Below are 20,308 nucleotides of genomic sequence, written 5' to 3' on the forward strand. Positions count from 1 at the left end.
CTCCTCATTGTGAATGTGTAGAATTCGGAAAACAAAAAGAGGAAAGAAAAAAGAAAGAAGAGAATAAATCCTGGGAAAGGATTTTTCTTTCTTCAATACAAACTATTTTATTACTGTCAGATATATTTTAGCATGAAAATAATTAAACTAATTTAATGGATTTAATTAAATGGAAATTCATTTCTTTTTTAAGTCTTTAAGTGATTAGAGTGCAAATTGAGATTTGTACTGATTTTACAATAAATTTACTGTCATCATATGAAATGAAAACAAAAAACAAGTTTTCTGCCACACTTTTGTTTTAATTCATTTTCTTACTTTAATACTTTTAATTCGTACAGTATCCTATATCTTATATAATTTAAAAAATAAATGTGTTATTTCAGTCTCATAAAAACTTTGAGTAGAAAAAGAAGGCATGGTTATAACTATTTTTTCATAGGGAAACTGGAGGTCAGACAAGTAAAATTAGATCTGTAAGGCATTTCAGTTAGTAAGAGGGGAAGCATATAAAGGATCGTTGGTTTTCGGTCTCCACACTAGGGCTTTTCCCAACACTGCCTCACCTCTCATTCCCTTGAGTATATTTTCTCAAAGTTCTGCATGTAAAAAGAAAAAAAAACACAAAAACACAAAAAGAACAAAAAACAAAAACAAAAACAAAAAAAAACACTTCTTGGATTAAAAAATAAAAATCTGAAAATAAGTATATTTAAATAAGTTTATCAATGACCTGGCTACTTGTATCATATTCTCCTCCTATTTAGTCTTTTTTTTACTAACCCTATAAAAATTATATGATAAAATAGCAGGAGTATAGAAATTTAACAGTACATGATCATTGATGATCATCGATGCTCATACACTTCCTCTGTTTTATTTATAGGAATAGTTCGAATTATGACCCATCATGATGACATTCCATAAAGTTTAAGTTTATTTAATGTGGCAAATATTTAGTGTTATAGCCTAATTCATTTTTCTTTTAGCATATCGATATTTTTACATATAATTTATTTTAAGGAATATTTGCCAATGATTTTTGAATAGTGCTTTTCTTCTGCCGTGCCATCTTTGAAGCAACTTGTCTTTGGGAATCCATTGCATGTAGGTTTGTATCATACCAAAAGGACGTTAAACTCCCAATATGCAAATCATTGCTTATTGTCATAAGGATTATAAACTCCTTTATCTGGTGGTTTTGGTACTAGAAATGAGACCAGAAGGATTATTTAAATTGTGTGAACACAAGGTATTTTATCATTTATATTTTATTCGTATCTAGAGAGTGATTTGTGGCAAATAATTTCATCTCCCTGGAGTACTGTTTTCCCAAAAGTAAAATGAGGAAATTGTAAATTATTTCAAGGCGCTTTCAAATGAAAAAAAAAAAAGTGATATTTTACAAAAAGCAGTACACATAAAGCAATTTTTCCTTTTCCCTTGGCTCTGCAACTATTACCAATTTCACTGCATTGATCCATCAACTATCGATAACTAAAACCTAATGCTTGTCTAGAATACTTGCAATTCTTTAGTCGTGGAGGTTGGACTGGGATGTGAAGGGTAGCCCTTAATGAAGTACCTACTTTGAGAAGCTTACATTCTGATTGGGCAAAAAACAATGAGCAACAACGTCAACAAAGTAATATATATATAGTCACATTAAATTAATTTCAACAAATACTGTCAGGTGGTACAGTACACTAAATATGGTCCAGGTTTCATAAACTCTGGAAGTGGAAGGGATCAGAAAGATCTAGTCCAACCCCTTCATTTTATAAATAAGAAAAATAAGGCTCAGGGTGGCCAGTTGGCTCAGTTGGTTAGAGCGCAGTGCTCATAACACCAATGTCGCTGGTTCAATTCCCACATGGGCCAGTGAGCTGCGCCCTCCAAAACTAGGTTGAAAGCTACTTGACTTGGAGCTGATGGGTCCTGGAAAAACACACTGTTCCTCAATATTCCCCAATACAAATAAATAAATAAAATAAAATAAAAAACTAAATAAGACTCAGAGATGTGAAATGAGTGCTACAGGAGCTCACCTACGTTATTAGGTAATAGCATTAATCAATTTACTCTACAACCTTACTTGTTCCCTACTTTGCTCAAATACAATAACAGTTTTGTACCTTATCAGAACATTAGATATAACCAAGACTTGTTTATTTCTTTGGCTTTATTAAGCTGGACAATTTCCCAATCTGACTCAGATGTAAAAAACATTGTTTTCCACACTTTGTTTTGAATTTAGATTATTAAAACCACCTGTGTTGTGCATATTATGTTATAAAACATGCAAAATGCAGTCTTGACATGAATGCCAGGAGAATGAACCAAAGTATCAATGCATTAAATTTTATAAATATTTTAACTCTTTAAAAATGACTTCAAAAACTCATTTAGTTAACATGGCAAGAAGTATACATTCCTCAAAGGATGGTTTTATTTTATAAATGCACATTTAACTAAAACCTTAAATTTATGTTTCCCTGAGGCTTAATATAATTCGGGACAGATTTTAAATGAATTTTCTGAACTTTGGTCTGTTTGCTGCATGATCTTATTGCCTGTGTCGAGGTTTATTTGTGTGTATGTGTTTAGGGAGTATGGGTCAGGCAAAGGTAAGCAGACAAAATATGCCAAAACAAAGCTTTCCTTTCTTTCCTGAATAACCTTAGACTGATTTATTTTACTTTGTGGCTAAGGGGAAGAAAAGAAGAAAAGGGCGAAATCAAGTGAAGAAGAGTGTTAGGTGATAAGGCTGGGTTTTCAGTTTAGTGTGAAATATGCAACGTGTTTGAAACTGCTTAGTCTGGTTTCTCTCTATCATTTCTAATACTATATATTTGCAATACTTCAACTGTTATTTGATAGGTGTTTGCTAGTTTTACTATGATTAAAACATTTCAAAAACTTGTAAATGCATTACATTTCAAAAGAGAGGCTTAAAAATAGGTAATAAACACACACAAGCTAATAGGAGAAAACTTTTACATCAGAGTTTGGTCTATGGTCATTAGCAGGATTTTCATTGTCTTAACTCTTTACACCACGAAAAAATTTGCTCAGTTTAACATTGGTATTTTAGCCTTCAGTCAGGCTCTCCAGTTCTTATAGCAACACTTGTCTTGCAACTTTTCTTAGCCCATGAACCATTTGAATACTCAGGAGATAAAGCAGTTACAATATATGATGTTTATGTATATAATGCGATGAATGCAGTGCAGGATTATTTGAAGGAGGGACTTTGAATCCATTAAATAGCATATGGATTCTGAATGCCTTAGAATTGCATACAGGAGTAAAGAAATATGGGACTGTAAGGCCAACAGAATCAAAGCATTTTAGAAAGAGAGTCAGTACACAATTTCTAATCAATCACTATCACTTTTAATGACTTGTTATTTTAAACTTCAGTTCTAGGAAGTTATATTCTATTCCTGTGGTTCTCAAACTTTAATGTGCATGCCAGTCATCTGGGCATCTTGTTAAAATGAAGATTCTAATTCAGAAGATTCTAGGTGGGGCCTGAAATTCAACATTTCTGACAAGTTCTGGGGGCGCGGATTATGGATGCTACTGCTCCTCAAACCACACCTAGGAACAAGGGGCTAATTCTTCATCTAGTAACAAGTATGAAAAAGCTGGAGCAAGCCAAAGGTGACAGGTTGGACATAAAAAGGATTCCATGTAGCTATTTTGCAAAGGATGAGATTTTAAAAAAATAAAATGATATACAATTATTGCATTTGGATATTAAAATTGATTTTAACTTTTGGTGTAACTATATCAGTTGAAATTGTAGTGCAGAATAAAAACCAGGTGCTTGCTCATTTTACAGTCAAATCTGTTTTTTAAGCACTATATACATATATTTCTACCACTTCAAAAAAGAAAACTATTGGCCACACAGTGTCAATAGCTCACCAATAGTTTTGAAACATTTTCCAAATACATCCCAAAATTCTGAGCAGTTTAATATAGTACAGATTCTTGAAGATATTAGTTTGTGAAATACTGAAAATGAACATATCAGTTAATCATTCAGATATCAGAATAAAGTACCAATTAAATTTTTATTTACCTAATTTGAAGACATTTTTCTTTTTTAGTATCTGACATTTCTTCAGGGCAACAACACCAACACTGACAGAAGAGACTTGGTAGAGTTATTTTATTATCCCCCCAAACTCCCCTCAAAGCAGCAACAAATGGTAAATTAGACATCACACTGCCTAACTACTTTCATCACACCTAGACTTGTAGACTACAGCAGAATAGCTATTTAATCCAAGTGAATTTTTCATTCGTAATCAATCTCTGAAATCTTCATAATTCCATTTCTTTATGTGCAATTAATCTTAGTATAGAAGCAGCATCAAATTAAAACAAAGTGTTGAAATCAACTATTGAAAAAGTCAAGTTTAAGTGTTTAAAATATGTTTGTCACGAGGCACAATCCAGTTCTGGTGGGTTAGGGAAACAACTGAAAAGCTGTCACTTCAAAGCTGGCATTCATGTCTTAATTGTGGCATTGGGATTCAGAAGCCACCACCTTCCCAGTTGAAACTGTATTGGTCTTCTCTAAGCTCTGATACTTTAATAGCAACAGCAGAGCTTGTTTGGTGGCAACTTGCGGATCCCAGTGAACAAAAGGGCCAATTGGATTAAAATGTTTTTTTGTAAGTGCTAGATGAACTTGGGTGTCTGCCAAAATTGCCTTGGATTTCATTACTCTTAACATTATTTAATAATGTTAAGCATAGACTCTTTCCATGTGCCTGAGGAGGCATGTATAGCAGCCAGTTGTTGTTTTTTTGTTTTTGTTTTTTTTGAGGGGGAAATTCCAAAGTATACAAAAAAAGAGAAATACGAAAAGCAAAAGAAAACAAAAAACAGGAAAAGTAACAGACCTCTTCAAATTCTATTTTCAAAGACTAGGGATAGAAAGTCACTCTATAGAAAGTAAAATAGCACTTGTATAAAAAATGCTGTTCATGCCTTAAGACAGAATGAGAAAAAATTGAATTAATGACCAATAGCATTAGAACTCAAAAATTATATAAAATTGAACACAATGTGAAAAATCGGACTATTTCATTGTGTTCATAACAACTGGAAGAAAAATATGAGATAATTTCTTGGACTCATCTAACGAATATTAGAAATGCTAAAAATATTAAGCAAAACTGTCAATTAGAGTAATCAAATCCAGCTACATAACTTTGACAGTTCACCTTTTTCCTGTTTTAGAGGCACTATGAATACATCTTAATAGAATGAGATTTTTTAATATTGGAAATACAAAATAGAGGAAAATATTGTTTATCTCAACAAAATTTTAATCGTAAGTCATAGAATTTTCATGGAGATTTTAAAGAGACGGCAGTGAAGATTAAGCACAATTAGCCAGTAGAAAATTCCACATAATGTACATTAAATTTTGAAGTACTTATGATTGCTAATAATATGACAGGATGACAAAAATTAGTAAGAGCATTACTAAGGAACTGGGTAGATTATATTCAACAGAAAAGTGTTAGAATTCCAAGTTAAAATTAGGTTCTAGGATGAAGATTGACAACTCAAGCAAGCATCATCATTCAAAGAAATGGAAGACACTCTGAGAACATAATGTTTAATATTTCCTTTGAAATGTTATTATACTTTGTCTTCCTTATACCATACACTAATGATAGCAACTAAATCACCCAAGAACATGCTTTTGAGGTAAATGAAACTACTGAGTTCTTGAAAACAAAAACAATTAATTTTAGAAAACAAAATTTATCATGAGTCTGCATTAAATCTAAATAAATTATCTCAAATAGTACTTTTCAGTAACTATGAAAGGCACTCTACCAGATTTTAACTGTGTGGATGATTACATTGTAATTTTCAGGTTGTTTTCATTGCATTTTAAGTATTATAGATTTTTATCTCATCTGAGTCTCACAACAATGTGGTGAAACAGGTACTATACCTTTTTGACATGAGGAAAGGGATACAGGCAAGTTTTTTTTTTCTTAAGGTCACATGCCTACTAAGTGTCAGAGGCAGCACTAAACCCTTGTCCTTATGATCCCGCAACAATATTCATTCCATCGGCCAAGGTATATACTAAAATTTTAGGTCCAAATACTATTAAGGAAAAGTTTAATAATGTATTTATTACATTTAATCTTTTAAGAGTTTTGAATTTGTAATAGTAAGTTTTGGTGATCACTCATTGAATCTTATTATGCACAATTCAGATAATATCCCTGGCCTTAGTAATTTAAAACACATGATAACATAAATATACAATGATACAATAGTAATAGTGGATTAAACAATAAGGATGTGATCAAATTGAACAGGAGAGGAATACTCAAATGGTAAATTGATAAGCCTTTTTTGGGGGCTGGAGGGTGAAATGAGGATTTCGTTCTCATTTAAAATAGGTTCAGAAACTAGATCCAAGTTCCTAAGAGTTTTCTTTCTCTGTAAAGATAGAAAATATTTGAGAGGATAAGTCTGGAGGGACAATATTTGGGAGAAAAAAGGAAAATCTATTATTGCTATGGTTTGGCTTAGAAATAGAATGTTAGGTAATAAACTAAGGGGTATTGCTCGAAGTCCTCGCAATGGTTGCAAGCCAGAACTTTGGGAGGTTTCAGGTTTAGCATTTTCTTTAAATTGTATTCAAGCATTTCTGTAAGATAGATTTTTGTAATAGTCGTTAACCATTTGGGCTGAGTAATTTTACCCACTGGGAGATCACACTTCGTTTTCCCTTGGAAGAACTAGATTATTAGAAGGTATTACAAAAATATCTTTTGTTGTCAGAGAAGCAAGCCCTGTTTAGTTTCTTTAATGAATCTCATGAGAAAATTAGTAGACTTAAAAATATAAACGGTGACATATTCTGCCAAAGTGCTACTGAATATAAAAGGCAAACACTATCCTTATTGTAATGTTTCCTTAAAATTGCAGTTCTTCTACTTAAAGTTGATATTTATAAATTTTTGTTTGACAAAAGACTTAATTTACAATCATCTAAAACTTCAAAAACCTTGTGAGTTAGGTGGGGCAGATATTTTTATCCCCATTTCTGTGAAAAAAAAAATGCAAATTGTGGTGAGATCTCAGGCTTGATGGAACTAGCACTATGCTGAGGTAACTCATAACTAGCTCTGTTTTGATAAAAAATACACTTATGCTTTACACTCTTAGTATTTTCCTGTTGTTCTCATTATTATTGTCTCCAGATAGAGTAGAAATATTTCAGTGAAATACATGTTCGTAGATCTTATGGAATACCCTTGGATCTCTAATTTACTCAGTTTTTTTTCCTTTCATAATTTGGGAAATTTTGTCTTTGTGTATAACTTGTACCTTTTTCTGAAGCAACTTAATAAAAACAGGAATATTGTTTAAGTGAATTGTGATCAGTTATATGTAGGTGATATTTGTTGTTTTCTAGAAGGTTCCATTCCTTTTAAAATGACTTGCCCAAGGTCACAAAAGCTATTCAGTGACAGTCTGAAGTAGAATTTAGGTCTCCCTGGCCAGTGTGCTTTTCACTATATCATGTTGTCACATCTCTTACCATAGTAAAAGAGCTTACATAAATAATAGAAAATTAGATGTGTAATGGGCATAGAGCCTGAAATGTCCCAAAGTGCTACAACTAATTTGGGTTATAGATTTGGAGAGTAAATACAAAACAAAAGTGCATTAAGTAGCAAAAATGGTGACTCCTTTTGAATAAAGACTAATTAACTCATTGACAATTTTTTTCTGAATAAAAACCTAAATTTTATAAGACAATTTCTTATTTTAAATAATTTACATCTTGAATGTTAGATACATCTTCTACATGATGTTTGTTTGCTGCAATTTAAACTTTACTGACATTTCACTATAATGCTGTATTGCAACATTAATCTGTCTTAAATCCAAGAATTTTGATTTGAAGCAATACTATAAGAACAGTTTTATAGTCATCTCCATTTTAATAGCATGTCTCCTGTTATTTAGGACCCCAACATACATTAATGTAAAGTTTTGATGTTCCATAAACACTATGAAGTATCCAATTTATGAAACACGTTTGCTTATTTACAGAAGATTAATTATTTCCCCTGTTCATTGTAAAGGTGTTTTCTCTCCTGCTAAAAATGTCTAACACATCAGGCTTTTAATAGATTAATGGAATGGAGTTGCAAACTTTGGCTTAGCAAATACATCTTCAAAAGTCATGCTGTTTTTCAAAATATAAATTAACAACTTTGGTTAAATGTAAGGAAACAATCTAAAAGCCAGCAACCTCAGTTGTATTTTGCTCTAGTTGTAATTTGAATGAAAATTTATTTTACATAAATAAGATTATATCTTTTCCACCAAAACATAAAGAGATTTCATTATGAAGATAATATTTTATCTTCCATAGTTATTGATCTATATTTTCTTTTCTTTGTTACCAGAGCCGTATATTCCTTCTGCATAGTTCAAATTCTTAAACTCATTTAAGAAATAATTTGAATGTATTTCACTTAATTTGGTTTACAGAGAAGGTTTCTAGGTATAGATTCTTTTTAATAGCATGACTGTTTTGAATCTATTATACAGATAAATTTTGAAATGTTAGCTATGTGGTAAAAAAATAAACATAGAAGAATCTTCTTTCAGAAGCTACTGAAGACACACAGGTTGAGTTCCAAACTGCTAAAATACTAAAAGAAGACAAAAATCGTTAATAATATTTTCTTAGCTTTTCTAGAAAAAGCCTACTTGATAAGCTGATTCTCAAAACTTAACATGTTCACAACAGCTGAAAAAATCCATTTAACCAAGGTTATGGTTAAAATATAAAGACACATTTACCCACAACAATTATTTTTTGCACACTTGATAATCACTGTGTATATATTTTCAGTTGGTACAAATTAATCAAAAGCCTCCTTTATTCTTTAGTTATCTTTATCTTAAACGTCTACATCTATACCGCTGTGAGGTAGGAGGTATTCTAATTATCTCCATGTCATAAATATGGAAATTGAAACTTGACCAAACTTATGCAGATATCAAATAGCTATGTCAGGTACCAAATCATGTATATATATATATATATATATATATATATATACACACACACACACACACACACACATATATACACAAATATATATGTGTATATATATATATTTTTTTCACTTCACTGACCAGAATTTTAGCCACAGTGATAAATAAAAGTTTATTTTTGTCTATGTTTTTGAAATATCATTTCACTATATTAATAATGACTATGTACATGGATATTTTACTTTTTATTTCTCTTTAAACAAATGTTTTATATTATGTCTATTTCCCAGCTTAGTTAACTGTATTAGAGCTGTCGAACACCATGCCTTGAGGAAACAAAAATCTACATTAGTTAATATTAAGATTTTTAATATTACCTAAATATTAAGGTATTTTTTCCTTTCTGGACATCTTAATGGTAGGGGAAATATTCAATCTATAAAATCACCTGTCATTATCAATTCAGTTATACCCTGAAAAATGTGGACATATACACTTTACTGGTCTAATTTAAAACCTAGGCTTTCTCCTTTGATAATTCCATTTTTGTTATAGATTATATAATCAGTGTAAACAAATTGAAATTATAGGTGGCTTATAATCTTTCTCATCAAATATGGTTGCATCTTTATTTCATTTGTATAGAAATTTGATAAGTTTGATCTAGAGGCATGTAGCAATTTTGATTTTTAAGATATTTTTTGGACAATCCCAAGTTAAAATAATAGCTTTCAGTTCTAGTCTCTGTTCAGAATCCTGATACATAATGCTGGGAAAAATACTAAAAGGATAAAATGACTCACAGCATTAAACAACTAAATCACTAACATTCTCTTGAACCACAAAAGGAGAATTGAATTTACTTACAATCCCCATCTGTGTACTATCACACCTCGTTCAATCAATCGTTTTAAGTGACTTTTTTCCCAAACTAACTGCTAGTTTTATTTTTATGTGGACATTAGTCTTATTGTCCAGATAATTCAGTCTGTATTTCTACTTCAGACAAATAAAGTACACCAATTCCTTATTCTTTAATCATATCCTTAGGGCTTATCAGCCAGGATGGAAAACTGTGAGTCAAGAATATTGATCAAAGATTAGTCAAAAGTTAAAATATATTCTGGATTTATTGTTTAATAATTCACATTGTTATAATGCAATAATGATAAAAATTCAGTGCAAAAATAAAACATCAAGCATGCCTCTGCTTGATGAACAGGGAAGATTAGTATGGTGGAATTTTGCCTAAATAGACTCATTCTAGTAGACAAACATTATGCATTTTTTTATTACAGTAACATTTTTAAATCTTGAAAAATATGGAACCACTTTTTAAAAATATAAGTACACACACACACCTTTTAAAATTTATGATACATAACCGCCTTCAACTTAGATATAGACAAATATAAATTTATTTTTAATGATACCTAAAAGTTATCTTACTAATATTCAATACCACTTTGTTACTTGAGAATTCTAGTGTTCACAAAAAAGACCTTATTTTGTAGAACTTAGGCTGTCTTCCTGATATTAGGATATATTACCACCAGATAGCAGTGGTGCTGTAAGAATTCAGTTTTTATCGGTATGTGTTTTACTCAGACATGGATTATTTCTTCTTTAATATATTTAATGTGTTTAATATCTGAAATTGTATAAGAAATCATACTTACATATATACTCAAAACATATTTTTAAAAATAAATATTTAGGCCCAGATTATTATATTTTCCTTCTCATATATCACCAATTAATACTTAGTCAATCCCTACCCCTCTCCAGAGACTTTGATTAGCTTATTTCTGACTTAATTCTATATTTTGTAATATTTTCCTGAATGCTGTTTTTTGAAAAAAATCTTGCAACCGTGGGAATTTAAAATAGAAATTTTAGAAGACTATTCCACAGAGTTGCATAGAGATGTGAACTAAATCCATAGCCTCCAAGACACAAATTATTACATTTTCTGACTAATTTTAAAAGATATATCTGCAACTAAAATTTCTATTATCCTTCAGTCAAATAATAAATTATAAACATAGGTAGTTCTGTTGAGTAAGTGACTCCATTTCTATTGGGGCATTGTGCTCAGCTCACAAGAGTGAATGTGAAATATTCACTAAGAGACTGTTATGAGGAGGAGTCAAACTTAATTTTTTTTTTTTTTTGTACAGTGTGTAAATGATGGAAATGGACCTAATAAGGCTGTTTAAAGATTCCCAAAAGAAGATTTTTCTGACCATTCACTTGATTTACTAGTATGAATTTCTGAGTAACTACCCACACAGTTTCCTGGTTGTGAAATAAAAGTAATGGCCATTGAACAATTTTTCTAACAGTCTGTGAAAGTAAGTCATAAGACGCTAATTTATTGTAACACTCAGAACAATAGAACCGAAAGATGAGGCTTTAAATATTTTAAATGCTATATATTTATATTTATAAATGATCGCAAACACTGAACACTAACATGTTCTTAAATAAGTTTTTAAAATTAAGTATTATACATAATGTTATAAAACCAGATGTGTTGGTACATAACTAAGTTGTATATTTTTGTAAATATTATTACAAGTTCATTTGTAGAATTATGATGTATGCATATATTTATATGTTAGAATTTAGGATTTATGTAGAAGCATATGTGGATACATATGCCCATATATTCTTGCTTAGACAAATGGTAACATAATGATAAGACACTTATTCTTAAATAAAATTTTGAAATTATCATATATACTAATCATGCAAACACAAACTAGGTATTTTAAGTTTCCATCTACATAACCAATTCCAAATAATTTTTATTGTCTCCACACTGGCAGCACGTTGACCCATTAGTAACAGGAATCACCATATCCCAGGTGAGAGAAAGCTGTCCAGTTCACACAGTTCAGAAATTTACCTGATTTCATTAGGTTTTTTGCCCAGCACTTTTCATAATCTTCAACTTTCCATCCCCTATCCTTTCCTCCTACTATTTTTTTTCTTTCTTTCACTGAACCTTCACCCATCTTTCTTCATAAAGTGAGTTGTTGAAAGATTAAATATTTTACTACAAATCACTCTGTTTTCTATTTCTGTTCATCTACACATGTGCATCTATGCCAAAAACAGTGTTTGAAAACCCCTATTATTATATTGCTTTTAAATGGTCTCCTTTTTTCTAAAATTAAAAAAAAAAGAAATTACAATTAGGTATATGTTCCTGGGCTCTTTAAGGAAATATTTGTCCCATACTGTGATTTTTGGATCCTTGCTTGTTCTCAGTTGTCTGGGAGATGCACAATAAAAGAGTACATGCCCAGGAGAATAAAGCTTTGATTTATATATCTAAATGTTGCCTTATAAATAAAACAAACATATAAGCATATACTGATTTTTTCCTAGCATTTTGAAAAAAGGTGATCCAAGATAGATAATTCTTTATGCGGACCGTTATGTTTATGTATCAATTTGTTTCATCTAGCATTTGAGTCAGCAATAGCTTTCTTTTGAAAACTAAGACCTCTTCTGCTGTTATCACTGACTTCAAAAAAGGAGAAACTAAAACCGATGTTATCATAAATATATTCAGTTGATCATTTAGTTTAAGGCATATGATAGCTTATATTTAACTTTTAGGAATATTTAGTTTAAATTTAAAAAGTTATTCTTTAAAACACATAGAAATGCTGCATTAAAAAAGTTTATTATCCCATCTGAGCTTCAAATAAAGTGATTTTAACAAGTAGGGTGGTTACTTATTTAGCTCAGAAGAATTTAAAACAAAACTTAAAAGAGTTTTAAAGAGAAACACTTATTTTATACCTGTGTTAGTCAATACGAGAGAGGCTCTGGAGTTGCAAGGAGGGTTTTTTCATTTTTAAGTTCTTAACAAAAGTAAGATGGGCCACATATTGTACCTGAATAATAGAAATTTCTTCAACATAAACTGAAAAACATTTGCATAGAAATGGTAGATTTACACTTGATTACTTTTAAAAGAAAAGAAATAGCCAAGCATAATTTTCCAGAATGAAATAAAGTTTATTTTCATTAGTGAAAGTCATATTTTAATTTCATTTGAAGTGATACACACACTCTAAAACTTCATCTAAAAAGTAAATTCATATAAAACTACATATTTTAAAACTAGATAAATAGAACTAAAATCATATGTGATATTAACATAATGTAACATTTGTTGAAGAAAAACCATCCAGCCTAAGAGAAAGCTTATAAGAGTTTATTTGAGCCAAACTGATGACAATTGCCGGGACGCAAAATTTCAACGGATTGAGAAAATGTTCTGCAAAATGGCGGTTTGCAGCTTATTTTATAGGTAGAATCAAAGGAGGAGGGTTATGTGAAATCCACTGGTGGTAGATTAAGGGGGTGGGAGAAAGCAGGGCGGGGGAGGAATCTCTGGGATCGGGTAAAAGTAAATTGGATAGACTGGTACTTCTACTTAGGTAGGTACAGAATAGTTAATAGTTCACTTTTTACAACACCTAGAGATGGTAATCAGGGGGCAAGAATAATAATGAGGGATTCTATAGTTTCCTGCTCTGGTCTGGAAAAAGGGATTACTCTGACATTCCAAGGGCAGGTTATCTTAGATACAAAAAGAAAATAAGCTCACTTAAGGTGAAGACTGACCTTTGTCAAGGAAGCTTCAGGCTAAAAGATGTGACTTCCTGCCCTGGCCCACCTTAGTTAGGAATTTTACTGTTCACACCATCCTACTGGTTACTTTCAGTCTCCTGAGCTTATCAGGTTTAACATGTGGCCCCTTTTATGTCCACACATTAAATATCAATTGTTTTGCAAAAAGATTTGCACTGTGTAAATAGATTCATCATAGACTCTTTAAATATTAGGCTCTCAGACTGTATAAAAAATGACATTTGTTATCAGTCCTCCAGGTGTTAGATACATAACAGTCACACTTAACGGGCAATATAAGTGAAAGATACTTGGTAGACAAGAATCAGAGGCCAAAATATGTAAAACATTTATATAAATGAAATAATAAAACCCTGACTGATTTGAAAACACACTGATACATTACCAATGTGCTTTCTTGAAGAAGTGGTTACTAGAGAAGATACTTACCTGAGGGAATTCAGAAAACTGGTCGTCCTTTAAGTGGGGCAGATACTCTTCCAGTCCTTAATAGCTTTGTTTTAAAGAACAGTCATTCACATGCAAATATTATCCCTGCATACATACAATAGAAGAGATGGAATAACCTGTCTCTCCAAGTTGTTATTGACAGTCTGTGTTCCACCACAGAGGAAATCCACAAATTAAATACAGGCAATTTTCTTTATTTTCTTCCAGCTTGTCTTTGAATTACTTTTGCTGTTTTTTCTTTACAGTTAACTACGTTGATTTAGATTCAATTAATTCTGTTGACTAAAACTCATTTTTTTATCCCTATTATTTCCTGCTTCTCACTAGCACACCTTTTATATTGTCTGTCGTGCCTTTATCACAAATAAGTAATTTATCTTTATTTATGTAAGCAACCTGCTGCTCACTCCACATCAAAGTTACATTATTAAGAGACCCAACTATTTTGATAAGTTTCTAAATAAGTTTCTCTGCACACCTAGTTTGCATATTCCCTAGATATTTGGAATTAATTTTCCCTCATAGTAATTTATATGGAGAATTGAATATTAGTTGAAAGCCTGACTAAAATATCTACGTAGAATAAAGTAGGAACATGCAAAATTTTATTTTTCATGTCAAAATTGGTTGAATATCAGCAATTTCATATGGTTCAACCTAATAGGCAAAGACCACAGTCCAGGAGATTTACTAAAAGGCAGAAATCATAGCTTTACTGTTAATAACTCCACAATTATAATGTTATCATTGGAGATATTCCCTGAATATACTCCTCACATATGCAGATTTGTCAAGATCATTACATAAGGCTTTAGTAAAAATTAGTGTTGGAGAAATTTTTATGAATAATGCATTTTTCTCGAGAAAGTGAGATTTGTAAAGTTGGGACTTCTGACCTAATTTTCACATGAGTTCCCGAAAATGAATCCCAGTTCCATTAAATGTCCCTAGTACAAATTACCCGATTATGCAATTTCAATTTCAATGAGATGTAGCATCAAGTAAATCTATTTTTCAATTCAATTACTTATTGAATGAGTAGACATTTTTTCTAATAAGAAGATAGGCATTTGGATCAAAAGATACTATTTCTTTCTACAGAAGATTTATAGTGTTTGTACTTGAATATGGATTATAGAAACACATGTTATGAGATCTCCATATTATCATTTACCCATTATCAGAAAATTTTATTTCTAAGAAAAAGTTAAATAACAAAATCTTTTGCCATCAAGTACCTTTCCAATTTTTCCTAGTTACGTTTTCATACATATCAACTCTTTACTGAGTGATCCTCATGATAATCTCGATCCAGATTCTAATTCCAAGACATTGCTAGGTTTTGTTTGTTTGTTTTAATGTAAGTGAACACAAACATATTTTGTCTTATATAAAGTCTGCGTAGTAGTTAACAGCTTAAGCTTTGGAGTCCGATAAATCTTCCTTCAAATTCTAGCTGCTTACCTTAATAGTTCTGAAACCTTGGGCAAGTTATTGAAACTCTTAGAACCTCATGTCCTCATATGTAAATGGAAGTAACAGTAACAGTACATACAGTATACGATAGTTGTATTAACTGTACTGAACATAGTGCTTGGCATTCAATAAGAAATCAATAAAATGGTAACTACTATTACTTTAATAACTGATTATATACATTAGACGTAGTATTAAGATGAATCTAACAGCTGAATGTATCAAAATATCTGTCACTATAATAATTTGCAGAAACATGGGTCTTTATTTCCTTTAAATTTTATTTTAATAGGATCATGACTTGCAGGAAGTTCCCTGTTTGTACATAATTTTAGAAGCAGGAGTTCAAATAGCCTGAGTGGAGAACTATCCAATATCCTTGATTTTTTTTCAATCACATATAGATAATGTGATTAAAACCTACTGTTTGCTAAATAGTGGAAATTTTACACTTCTTGAATTGGTGGTAGTGCTGGAAAATAGTCAGTAGAAATAAAGAATATTCTTTCTTGACAGCTTATGCAGTGTTAATGTGACAAGACCTCCCTTTTACCAAATGCAAGTCTTTTCAGACTCTTAGTAAAATCAATCAGCATTCCTTTAAAAAAATTATTAAATTTTTTTAAAGGATATTATATCATTAAAGTTGCCATTTTTAATTTGGATTTTTATGGTGATTCAGAAAATTGTTTATCAACAAGAATGCCACAAAATATTAAATAGCAGTTTTATATTTAAAGTGGTTCTGCTCATTTATAATTAACCAGTGAGGAAGAAAAAAATTACAGACTGCTTAAAATATTATTTTACTAGGTCAAATTTTTAATTTATTTTAATTGTTTATAAGTCTTTAGTAATGTATTTATTGATTTATCTGAAAAAATTCTGTTTTAAAATAAATATGTTACTTCATTCTCAAATGACTACTCAATCAACATGTATATAGTTGTGGGTTTCCTTTCTTTTATGCTTTTTTATTTCTAAACTGATCACTTTGGTCAAACAGGGTTAGTTTAAAGTGTAATTATTATAAATGAAATATTTTCAAATATTTTAGCTTTGAGTCACCAGGTATGGAAATAACCTAGCTAAGTATGCAAGTTTTTAAAAGATTCACATAATATAGTAATAATAGGAATAGTATAAAGTGACATGATAAAAGACGTTTGTTTAAAGACATATTACTTGATCCAATTTAGAAAGACTGATTTTGCTGAGGAACTTTACTTGGTCTTAGAGATGGATCCAAGAATAATATTTTTCTTTTATTTTTTTTTTAACATGATAAAGTCAAGAGAGTTTTGAAAACTAGTAGATATAACCAACAGAAAAATGGCTAAGAAAAATACGCAATTTCCACTTATGAAAACTGAAGTGAGAAAAATACTGATAAAAATCACTTAGCTGCCATTACTCCTAGAAATTGCAGTTTCCCTTTGTGATATATTAAAAATGATGAATACACAAAGTTTTATTTTAAGGAAGATTTTTTTGTGTGAATATAAAATAATTAGATTTAAGTTTATTTCTCTACCAATTTTTTCCTACTTGATCTATTTTTAAAAAAATGCTTATAACATACTTAAATGTAGTTATTTTGCTGAATTTTAGTCACCCTTTCTCCACAAATCAAGAAATACACATAGAAGAAGAATTTTTGAGGCCCCAAACTCTGTTTTTCTCCAAAATGTAGTTTTTATAACACAGTCTTTGGGCATTCTTTAGACTAGACATTTGACCGTCTTGATCTAGATATTGTATATTTCATATATACATATGCATACGTACATACATACATACATACATATGTGTGTGTGTGTGTGTGTGTGTGTGTGTGTGTTTAACCAGCATTTGTAGTAACTTATCTCAAAGAAATTTCAAATATTATAAGCCTCTACTATTAGGACAGAAACACTGTATTCACAGTAATGTTCATTGGTTACATGTATTATATTTAGAGGAGTTTCACATTAAAATAAGTGATCAGGATTAATAGATACAGGCTGAAATTAAAAGAATGCTTACCCTAAAATAAAAGGAAACAATGTTTGGTAATAAGAACGTGACATTGGATAAGTGAAATATCTAGGACTGTTTTCTTGAATAATTTAGTATATTTTATGTGAAAAACTTAAAGGACTATAAAGTGGGGGAGATGAGCAGTATAGTATAAGTGAGGGAAGAGAAGAAAAGGTGCTATTCAAACTTGATTTCAATCAACTGTCTTTGTAATAACATGTGGTTGAATGTTTCGATCTACTTATAATGAGCATTCTAAGGACTTACTAATATTTGAAAATTGGGAAGAAATTTTTATGTTTTTCCCCTTGTCCTGAGGTATCCTAAAAATAAAGCTTGATACAAGAATAAAGAGTATGAAAGTAAAGGAATGTCTTGATATCTCGTGTTTGCTAAAGCACAGCCACTTAAAGGGTTTGATTTCCACTAGAAAAAGTTGTTTTGTTTTAAAAGAAGAGAATGGGCATTTGATGTTTCTCACCTTTCATGGTTATGACAGTTCTCTTAGATATCTTAAATTCTCTAAGTAGAGATTTGTCATAATCTCCACAGTACACCTGTTTAAAAAACTGTAGCCCATGGAAATCTGAAACTACAAAAGAAACTTTTCTCAAGATGGAAAATACAAAGGAGTGTAAATTTCAGTTACCTAACCTGTAGGAATTTCTTTTGTCCTATTACTTTTCATCTAATAAGGCACCTAGGTGAAGAGAATTTTGATCTCACTGATGAACCAAATTTCTCTATGCAAATTAATTTGCATAAGCAAGTTAAAATTTGAGTTTAAGTTTAGGCTTAAACTGGTGGAAGGATAATAGGCAATGTGGAATTTGGTAGTTAACCACAGTTACTGAGTGCAGGAAAAATACAACTACAAACACTTCAGAAACTTTCTCGATATTGACAGGGACTAGTTTCTATAATCCTTATTGTTTTTCCTTACCAACTGTATCCATGCAATCACATCTGAACATGTACAGAAGAGCAGGGAGTAAACAACATTTTACTCATGGCTTCTGTGAAATCTAAATAAACATGGAGATTTTCTACCATTAAAAACATCAAGGATGTGGTCTTATAGACCTGTGCATTTAAAGATAAGGGAAAGGCAATGAGATAAATACTCCTAATTCAACAAAGTTCAAATAGTCATAAATAGTTTAACGGAAACTTTTCTGTAACCCTTATTGATATAAAGATGAACAGGGAGAATCAATACCTAAGACAGACATTAACTGGACTTGATAAATTACTTCATAAGCTTGAATCAACCAATGAAGCTGGTTGTTTACTGGAGACTGTTGAAGGAGTGAGCACAGTGTGTTTCCTTTAGCTGATATGTTGGTTTCCTCTCTTCCCAGTCATCTTTTTCTGATGTTCTCCTATATTAGCAAAATCTTAGGTCAGGCCTTTTATGCTCTTTTAGCCATGTGGTTGTTTGCTTGACTTTCTCTTAACCTTAAATCCATTAGAATAACTTTCTTACACCTAGAAGTACTTATGAATGACAGTTCTTTTAAGTTTTGTCACTTGTTTTATCCCAAATATTCTTTAGTGAATTCTTGGGACCCCGTGGACAAAAGTCATGGAATTTCATTATGTGTATTGAGGAAAATGAGTCTAGCCAACCAAAAGAAAGTAACTTATGAAAGTGGCATATTGCTTTCTATTAACCTTTCAAACATCTTATAATATTACTGTGCTCTCTATTTTTTTCTACACCTGAAAATTTGCACAACCTTTTGCTATTCTGTACAACACACACTATGGTTAGTAGTGCTAGACTGAACACTTAGCAGGTAGCTCATTGTAGTAATGTTGTACCTGAAATATGGTATTTCACTCAATATCCAATTTTCCTACAATAAATGTGCTTAGGCTTTAAAGTAATTTTGCTTCACTTTGCAACTATACAAATTTACTAGTAAGTCATCAAGCTAGCAGGATGAAAACAGAAGGATTCGAAGCATTAAGTATTGGACATCCCAGCTTTATTGTAACAGAATTTATCAAAGAGGAAGCTATTCTCCACAATAAACTATATTTTGGCTTCCATAGTATAGAGCAACTTCATCTTGAATTTCAAAGCAAATACCTTTAAAACACACATATCCTAAATGTGCTGAGTCAATTACTAATTAGAATTTTTCTCATAGACAATTATATCTTCAGTGTTTTGTTTGGAATGAATTAGACACATTAACACGCTGCATTATTGAGAACCAAAAGTAATTTGAGGAGCTAAATATGATAGTTCTCAGACATTTGCCATTTATGGTATTAATTAGTAATAAAAATGGTGTGTGTGTGTGTGTGTGTGTGTGTGTGTGTGTGTGTGTGTGTGAGATGGGGAGAGAGAGAGAGAGAGAGAGAGAGAGAGAGAGAGAGAGAGAGAGAGAGAGAGAGATCAGAATAGTATTTTAATTCACTTACCAAAATAACATTTTAGTGGACAAGCTAAGATATTTTTGATTAGGGGGTAGAAATTTAAGGAGTTAAGAATCCATATATCAGCAAACTGTATATTCACAACCTCTTGATCCTCATATATCATTCTAGAGGCAGAAAATTACCTACACAGACATAGCCCCTAAGTCAGAAACTGCACCTGACTAGT

At 31.1% G+C, this 20,308-nt stretch overlaps 1 protein-coding gene across 5 annotated transcripts in view; it reads left to right on the plus strand.

Moving 5' to 3' along the window:
* Positions 1-20,308, plus strand: part of PCDH11X (protocadherin 11 X-linked) — an 800,197-nt gene that overhangs the window by 6,936 nt on the left and 772,953 nt on the right. The gene's annotated exons all lie outside the window — the stretch shown is intronic.

The sequence above is a fragment of the Rhinolophus sinicus genome, chromosome 18, assembly GCF_057876585.1.
Source record: "Rhinolophus sinicus isolate RSI-liver-muscle chromosome 18, RSI-T2T, whole genome shotgun sequence".
NCBI classification, from domain to species: Eukaryota; Metazoa; Chordata; class Mammalia; order Chiroptera; family Rhinolophidae; genus Rhinolophus; species Rhinolophus sinicus.